Source organism: Dendropsophus ebraccatus, chromosome 2, assembly GCF_027789765.1.
Source record: "Dendropsophus ebraccatus isolate aDenEbr1 chromosome 2, aDenEbr1.pat, whole genome shotgun sequence".
Lineage (NCBI taxonomy): Eukaryota > Metazoa > Chordata > Amphibia > Anura > Hylidae > Dendropsophus > Dendropsophus ebraccatus.
In genome coordinates, this window is record NC_091455.1 from 100,192,359 (window position 1) to 100,201,868 (window position 9,510).

General features: G+C 42.1%; 1 long non-coding RNA gene across 1 annotated transcript; it reads right to left on the reverse strand.

Moving 5' to 3' along the window:
* Nucleotides 1-3,886: 3,886 nt before the first annotated feature.
* LOC138784595 (uncharacterized) lies at nt 3,887-6,114 on the reverse strand. The gene is made up of 3 exons (XR_011361882.1): nt 6,030-6,114; nt 4,742-4,865; nt 3,887-3,931 (listed from the first exon to the last, which is right to left on the reverse strand). It is a non-coding gene; the product is annotated as an uncharacterized lncRNA (long non-coding RNA).
* Nucleotides 6,115-9,510: the final 3,396 nt, after the last annotated feature.

Below are 9,510 nucleotides of genomic sequence, written 5' to 3' on the forward strand. Positions count from 1 at the left end.
GAACAGTTTTGTGTATTGTAGACATTGTAGACATTGTAGACATTTTTCAGTGCATATTCTGGTGTGTAATAGTTGAGAAGTGTTTTCTTTTTCTAATATATGTTTTATAACATTTTCTCCTCTTTACATTTTTTATTTTATTTGTAGAGAACTCCTTTAAAGAATGAAGGGGTACTCCAGCGGTAAAAAAAAATCTTTCAAATCAACTGGTGTCAGAAAGTTATATAGATTTGTAATTTAGTTTTATTACAAACCTTTAAAGGACACCTGTCACCCCCCGTGCCGGGGTGACAGGCTCCCGACCCCCTGGTAGATCCCCCTATACTCACGTGATCCCGCCGGGTCCTGCTTCCTGAGCCGGTCGGGTCATGGAGATTTCAGCGCCCGAAGCCCGGCGCGTGCGCTGACAGCAGAGTCAGATGCCCATAGAGAATGAATGGGGAGTCCGATGCTCCGTCATTCTCTATGGGCATCGGACTCATCTCTCAGCTTGCTCGTGGGCTTCGGGCGCTGAAATCTCCGTGACTCGTCCGGCTCAGGAAGCGGGACCCGGCGGGATCACATGAGTATAGGGGGATCTAACAGGGGTCGGGAGCCTGTCACCCCGGCATGGGGGGTGAGAGGTCCTCTTTAAGCCTTCCAGTACTTATCGGCTGCTGTATGTCCAGCAGGAAGTGGTGTATTTTTTCCAGTCTGACACAGTGCTCTATGCTGCCACCTCTGTCCATGTTAGGAACTTGCTGTGGACAGTTTTTGACATAGACAGAGATGGCAGCTGAGATCACTGTGTCAGACTGAAAGGAATACACCACTTCCTGCAGGACATAAAGCAGTTGATAAGTACTGGAAGACTAGAGATTTTTCTTTAATAGAAGAAAATCCAAAATTCTGGCACTAGTTGATTTTTAAAGTTGTTGTTTTTTTTTTTTTTTTTTTTTTTTGGAGTACCCTTTTAATATTGTGGACTATATTTTACTTTTAAACAACTATACAACCCCTTTTGTAAAGTCGATTCAGTTTCTCCAGTGATCAACCGATCAGGTGATCACCGATTTCCTATGAAAGCCTGGGAAATGTAGTTTTACATGCCACCCATCCTGCGTGTCTTTACACTGGGTGATTACCAGGTAGGGATCCCCTCCTTCTCTATTCATTTTAGCAGCTTTATGTATAATACTCTTTGGCAGCTCTTTCCACATACAATAAAATCAGATTATTAGCCGTCTCCTTCATGTTAACAAACCCGCCGTATATAACCATGTACCAGTGGATTCTAACAGTGACAGAAAATGCTGGGAATTGTAGTGTATAGAAATGTCTGTGACAAGCAGAAAAACTGGAGGTGCACTGTTCTAAATGTCATAGCATATGTAAATACAAATAAGAAAACGGGTGCACAAAAGCCCGCATACCAAACAGAACACTAGAGACGAACAACAGTAAGTATGCAAAAAGGGCAATGACACAACAAAGATGAGAATAAGTATGAAAGTCTTTATTTAAACAAACTATGAAACATGAAGGAAAAACACTTGGAAAAAGTTAAAAACACTTAAAAACAGAACAAGAGACCATGATTATAATCATGTGCTCAGGGCCAATAGTGGAGAACCATATACTCCAAGTAACTGTCTCAAACCCCATCCAATAACATAATACTAGTCCCAAATCACAAATAGGATCCTGCTCTCAAGTGAAATAATTCATATATAACCAAAGTGCAAGTGCATGAGAAATAGATGGAACATTCACGGGCATGGGAAAAAACCTTTGGCAAGCAAAGGAAAAAACAAACATGCAGCACCTAGATGGAATGGAACACAGGAGACCTAGGGAAAATACGTACTGAAGGACGGTGGGGGGGGGGGGGGAGAGGCAAGTAACCAGTAACTATGGCCCAAGGGTGTCCCACGCATTCCGTCCTGCTCTCAGGACTTCCTCAGGGATGAGTGCAATAGGGACAAGTGCTCCTTATATACATATACATCAATTAGCATACAGGAAAATAAATTAAATAAACAGGAAATGGACTAACAGACCTGTTGCTGACCGGAGGAGGACTAGATGACACATGCTGAACCAACATGGCCGACACGGATGCGGTCGTGCATAAAGCGCATGCGCGAAAAAGATTATTTACATAGAAGACATCAGTGAAATCATGCGCATGCGCCGTAGTTAGGATAATCAAAGATGGCCGCCGCAATATCAGTCACACCAAAAGCGAGTGCGCCAACACGGTAAGAGACTCCTATGGCAATGCGCAAGCGCTAAAAGATCAGAAAACAGTCGCCGAAACTACAGCTTTTTTGTACCTATAAAATTCATATATATTGCCCAAAATAAGAACACATATCCAAATGTCGATACCATTACTGCTATCTGGGGGCAGTGTGATAAATTAAAAAGTAAATCTATAGACAAATAATTGGTGCAGCCCAAAAAAAAAAAAAAAAAGCTGACGGTGTTAAATAAGACATATATACCAAAATCAGTATCAATAGGTCATTACTGAAAAATATGTATGTATCTAATGTGTTAAATAAGATAAAGTGCTTACATGCTGTACAAAACTGCATGAAGAGGGAAAGAAAAAGGGGAAAATAAAATTGAAATTAATCAAGCTGTGTAACGTGCATACCCACAAAGTGATATAAATGTGCATCTACCAATGGAACCATGAAAAGATAAAAAAAAAAAAAAAAAAAAAAAAAAAAAAATTATTAAAAAAAAATAAAGAATGAAATAAAAAAGAGAAAAAAATTATTATAATGAAAAAATGTCATCGCCCACACACAGGTCCAGCCAAAGAATAAATATACACATACATAATGGGAGTAGCCTATAGGGAGAAATATACACTAATATTTACATATATATTTACGAGCAATGCAATATACTAAAATAGTATCCAGTTATCTCACTCAGCGGGCAAAAAAAGGGCATGAGGCTAGGGTAATATGGACCCAAAAAAACTCTAGGAATCCAATGAGCTGAATGTTCTTATAGAGAGAGTCTCAGGATCACGGAGATTCGGTTGATGAATATATGGGTGGGCAAATGTCGAACAGGGAGGCTTCATAGGTTGGAGATCTAAATTCTCTATGATGATGATCAGGGCCGATTCTAGCTTTTCTGCCGCCTGAGGCGAAAACTGACAAAGCGCCCCCTCAGAGCAATAGTCAGGGAGAGAAGATCCAGGACAGGCACAGTGCAGCATCGCAGTGTGTATGGGACAGCACTATGGATAACAGTGTGCGCCCTGCGGTGACCAGATTTTTTAACTGTTTGAGCCACTATGGGCCCCCTGGGAGCTTCAAAACAAACAACAATCTAAAACTGCTGACCTCTGACCTCAGGAGCCGGAGAAGAGCCATAAAACGGGCTGCTCTGTTAACTCTTTCAGTACTGCAGAATGTAGAGTATTACTGTGCATCACTTACATTCTGCTATACAGAATGAGTTATCAGCAGAGCAGAACATTACTTTCATGCCTCTTCTCCTGCTCTTGCACTGTGCTGAGGTCAGCTCGGAGGTCGGCAGTGCAGAGAAGACATAATATAGCGTCCCCGCTGCTGGTAACTTTTTCTTTTCTACAGTGTGTAAGTGATGCAGAGTATAATAACTCTGCATTATTGAAAGGGTTAATAGCAGGAGACACAATATCTACAGTATGTCTTATGTGATGTGAATACCTGTGAATACGAGGCTTCCAGTGCCTCCTCAGCGCTTCTCATGAGGCAACTGACAGGAAACACGGCCGGGCACTGAGCCGGAACTAGTTGTAATGATAAGGACACAGGACGCTGATGCCGCCCCCCTCAAGGGCTGTGTTATCTGCCGCCTGAGGCGAACACTTCACCTCGCCTCATGGCAGATACGGGCCTGATGATGATGGTCATGACGAGAGGAGGGTTTAAGGTCTGAAAAACTAAAAAGAAAAAAGTGAAACTACAAAGAAAAGAACTAATGAAAAAGAGAAAAGAAAAAGAAAAAAGAAAGAGAGGAAAAAAGGAAAAAAGGAAGTGAGAGACTATATGAAGAAAAGTGGGCAAAGAAATATACACTGCAAAATGCCACAAAGTGCTAAAACAAAAGATGTGATGTCCAGTGTGTGTAATGCCCCTATTCCCCGCTCGCTGCCGCCGCTATTCAACGCGGCTGCAGCGAGCGGGTTAGTGCGGGAGGGGGCGGCGGGGAGCTGCGGGGGGGCTGCCCGGGGGAAAAACAAGCGACTGCAACGATCAGCCGACATGAACGATGTCGGCTGATCGTTGCACTCTATTCCACCGGACGATTATCGTCCGTAGCGGCCGATATCGGCCAAATACAAACGATAATCGTTCCGTGGAATAGGGCCTTAAGAGGCCAGGAAAGGCCTGGCCAAGCAAATCGTGAGAGGAGGAAAGTGAGAGAAGGGGAAAATGAAAAGGAAAAGAGAAGGGTAAAAATGTAAACACAAGTTGTGAAAAAACGTGTAAGTGAGTTGTGAACTTAGAGAAAGAAGGGCCATACATCAAACCAAGATATCAAAAAAGCAATGTGACAAACCAAATATTAACTTACGAGCCCTTACAGAAACCTGTATACAATAACTCCTCGTTCAGGCCGCATGGTGTAAGGCTACCAAGATTATAAATCCACCTAGACTCAACCCGTAGGAGGCGTTTATGAATATTGCCTCCCCGGAGTCCCATAGAAACCTTCTCCAAACCCACCACCCTGATGCCATCCCATTTACCTGCATGATGGTCTCTGCAATGCGTGGCCAAGGGCGTCCGGTCCAAAAAGTCCAATGTGGTTCTGGTTCCCCTTCTAATGCTCGAGATGTGTTGTTGTATACGCCTCCTAAGCTCCTGTGAGGTCTGTCCGACGTAAAGAAGAGAGCAGATGATCACATATATAACATTCTTTGTGCGGCAGTTCACGTAGTTCTGCAATGTATAGTGACCATGATCTCTTGGATTAACAAATTCCTGAGTGGGCGTCATGAACTGGCATATACTGCAATTGCCACATGGAAAAGATCCCCGCATGCGTATGCCGCTGCCGATAGAGGTACTAGGTCGTACAAAGTGGCTTTGTGTGAGCCGATCCCTAATGCTTCTGGCTCGCTTAGCTGTTAGCGTGGGTCTCTCTGTTAGATGAACGGCCAGCCGAGGTTCTGTCAGTAAGATGCTCCAATTTTTCCGCAAGATATGATGTAAGTCGTCCCATTGATTGTTGTATGGTGTGACAAGTCTCACCTTATTATCCTGACCATGTGGTTTAGGTCGAAAAAGGTGTGATCTGTCCGTTCCTTTTGCCCTTTGGTAAGCCTTCGAGATGACCTTCTTAGGGTAACCTCGAGTCTTTAGTCGCTCTGTCAGGTTTCTCGCCTCCAGTTCAAACGTCTGTAAGTCTGTGCAGTTACATCTAATCCGCAAGAATTGTCCAGTTGGTATTTCATTGCGTAAATGTCGGGGGTGAAAGCTCCCATAATGAAGGAGACTATTCGTCGATGTGCTCTTTCTAAACAACGAGGTCTGTATAGTATTCCCAACCACATCCAACCTGAGGTCCAAGAAGTCAACCGTGCGCTCTGAAAAGTGAGATGTAAGTATGATGTTAAATGTATTGTCATTCAGATCCGCAATAAAGGTCTCCTGTGTTCCATTCCATCTAGGTGCTGCATGTTTGTTTTTTCCTTTGCTTGCCAAAGGTTTTTTCCCATGCCCGTGAATGTTCCATCTATTTCTCATGCACTTGCACTTGGTTATATATGAATTATTTCACTTGAGAGCAGGATCCTATTTGTGATTTGGGACTAGTATCATGTTATTGGATGGGGTTTGAGATACTTACTTGGAGTATATGGTTCTCCACTATTGGCCCTGAGCACATGATTACAATCATGGTCTCTTGTTCTGTTTTTAAGTGTTTTTAACTTTTTCCAAGTGTTTTTCCTTCATGTTTCATAGTTTGTTTAAATAAAGACTTTCATACTTATTCTCATTTTTGGTGTGCCATTGCCCTTTTTGCATACTTACTGTTGTTCGTCTCTAGAAATGTCTGTGAATCACAAGTGTCCCTCCAAAATGTAAGGAGGTATGGAGGAAGGGCTGACTGCAAAGCATTATGGGAAAGCTTGATGTCATGTGTTTTCAGTCATCATCATCATCATCATAAGCTTTACAGCAATGGAGCAGCTTTATTAATCTGCCAGAGACAAAACACGGCCTAATATGCCAATAGCAACCAATCACAGCTTACCTTTCATATCTTATAGACTTAAATGTGAGCTTTTATTGGTTGCTATGGGCAAATTAAACTTGAGTTGAGTAAAGTTGAGCATGACAACCAATCACAGTTCAGCTTTAATTTAACCACAGTAATTGGAGAAACAAAAGCTGAGCTGTGATTGGTTGCTATGGGCCACATAAAACCATATTATTTAGTGTTCTTAGTGTGGCCTAACCATAAGCTGTTTGCTAGGTAACAAGTGTGTTTAATGACCTCTGCAGTAAAGTGCATCGCCAGTCATTAATGGGTTAATGCTTCAGCTGTGTTTACCTGCAGTAACCATGGCAACCGTGCACTGTAATGACAAGCGCTTATGTCATAAAGAAGGTGCCATAAAGCAATGTACCGCGCCCTGATCAGTGCCATCTTGGATGCGCCAGAGGACCTTGAGCTTGACTACTTTACTGCCCCCTGCCCGTTATGTAATTTGGAGGTTCTAGCAGGGAAAAAGGGGTGGTCTGTTTTAGACTACCCCTTCATGGAGTCTCCCCCTTCTTGAGAAGTGGACCTGGATCTGTGAGGGAGAAGAGATCAATCCACCAAACTATCAACAAGATGGCAGATATTGCAGCCAGATTTCTCTTACATCCAGTTTATTATATTTATAGTGAGGTATTACCCTCTAAGCCCAGGGGAGGGGAAACTTTCCAGCCATGGCTCCTTCAAGGTTTCCCCCACAGGGTTTTTTTCCTTGCCTGTGTGCTGGAGAGTGACTCTTCGTGAGTCGGGGGTCTGCCATTTTTGGTGTCATGTCATTTTAAATAAAATTGGGACCCTTTGACACCTGATTACAATGTGTTATGTCTTTATTTTGTGCTATTTTCTTTGGTTTAACTTTGTCAAAAGGTTTTTTCAAGTGGCAGGTTCACACCAATCATAGCATATCATAGCAACATGGACACCACCATAAATATGTAGCTGCCCCCCCCCCCCAATTCACTGATTCATGGGGGTCCCAGTGGTCACGAGAATGTGGGGAATGTGTCCCCCTTAAATAAACAGTGGGGACAGTGCTCCATTAATTCTCTATAAGTTATCCCTTATCCTGTGAATAACTTGGGGACAGGGGGTATGTTCTCTTATGGTTGGACTAGACTAGGAGTTTTTCAGAAATATGGCATCAGGCATTTTTGGGGGTCAAAAAACGATGCAACCAGATGTTAGCTGACAATGGGGAAAAGAGAAATGCAATATCCATAGGACATTTTTCTGCTATTGTGTTTTTCTGTGAGATGGTAGCAGGCAATGTGTTTCGTGTTTTGCCGCAGACTTCTATTCAGAGGAATATTGTCATGTCTATATAAAAATTAGTATTTTTTCCACAGAAAACCTGGAATCACATGATAAAAAATAACATGACTTTTAATGAAACAAAAAAAATGCCGGGGATAAACTACACTAAACTACATTAAAATGAGAAAATGGCAGAAAAAGTGCCAGAAAGAAAACTGGAAAATGGGCAACAGTGTTAATCTTGGTTCAGCTTTGGGCTGGGTTCACACTATGTATATTTGATGCTGTATTTGGTCCTCATGTCAGGTCCTCATAGCAACCAAAACCAGGAGTGGATTGAAAACACAGAAAGGATCTGTTCACACAATGTTGAAATTGAGTGGATGGCCGCCATATAACGGTATATAACTTCCATTATTTCAATACAACAGCCGTTGTTTTAAAATAACAGCAAATATTTGCCATTAAATGGCGGCCATCCACTCAATTACAACATTATGTGAACAGAGCCTTTCTGTGTTTTCAATCCACTCCTTGTTTTGGTTGCTATACAGCCTCATACATACAGCCTTAAATATACGTAGTGTGAACATAGCCTTATAGTGCATTTTGTAGAATTAAAAGGGTACTGCCACCTCTGTCCATGACAGGAACTGTCCAAAGCATGAGATGTTTTCTATGGGGATTTTCTACTGCTCTGGACAGTTCCTGTCATGGCCAGAGGTAGCAGCAGAGAGCATTGTGTCAGCCTGGAAAGAATACACAACTTCCTGCAGGACATATAGCAGCTGATAAGTACCGGAAGACTTTAACTCCTTAAGGACCGGGCCAATTGTCACTTTTGCGTTTTCATTTTTTCCTCCTCGCCTTCTAAGGCCCATAACACTTTTATTTTTCCACCTACAGGGCCATGTGAGGGCTTGTTTTTTTCAGGAACAGGTGTACTTTGTAATGACGGAACCCCCAAAATATAATTAATGGGGTGAATTTGGGTAAAAAAAATGTGATTCCGCAAATCTTGGGGGGGGGTTCCATGTTTACGTAATGAACTTTACAGTAAGACTGGCTTTTTTTCTTTATTCTATAGGTCAGTCTGAACACAGCAATATGCTACATGTTTACTAGGTTTTCTAACGTTTTACTATTTTTATTAGCATTTACTTATTAGCATTAGACTTTATTTTTGGAAATAGGTATATTTAAAATGGTCCTATTGTGATTTTATAGCGCTTTTATTTTTTCACCTATGGGGTCATATGGGGCATCACTTTTTGCGCCAGGATCTCTAGTTTTTATTAGTAACATTTTTTTCTAGATCAGACATATTGATCACTTTTTATTAATTTCTTAAATTAATTTTTAAAGGTGGGCGCCCACAAGATTGCGGTCGCCCACCATTGAGGGTGAGGGCCTGGCTGCAGATAGCAGCCGGTCCTCACCGGCTATGGAGCGAGCTCAGCTCGTGAGCCCGCTCCATAGCCCTGGACCGCGATAGGGCATACATTTACGCCCTCCTGCCTTAGGGCCCAGGCAGCGGGGTCGAAAATGTACGCCCACTGTCCTTACAGGGTTAAAATAGAAATAATTTACAAATGTATATAACTTTCAGACACCAGTTGATTAGGGAACAGAAAAACTTTTTGCCGCAGTACTCCTTCAAATTAAATAAAAAGTCAATTAGCTTTACAGTGGAAACTTAGGGCCCTATTCCACCGGACGATTATCGTTTGCATAATCGTTAACGATTAACGATCTCAAACGACCGCTATTGCGAAAGACTTGAAAACGTTCAGTCATTTCCATGGAACGATAATCGTTACTTAAAACGTTTTTCTTCGCTATTTATTCGCTATTGCGTTCGTATCTATTGCGAACAACCGAACAATGTCTTATTCAATGCGAACGATTTGCGAACGTTTTGCGAACGAGCAACGATAAAAATAGGTCCAGGTCTTATAAAGCGATCAACGATTTCTCGTTCGGTCGTTAATCGTT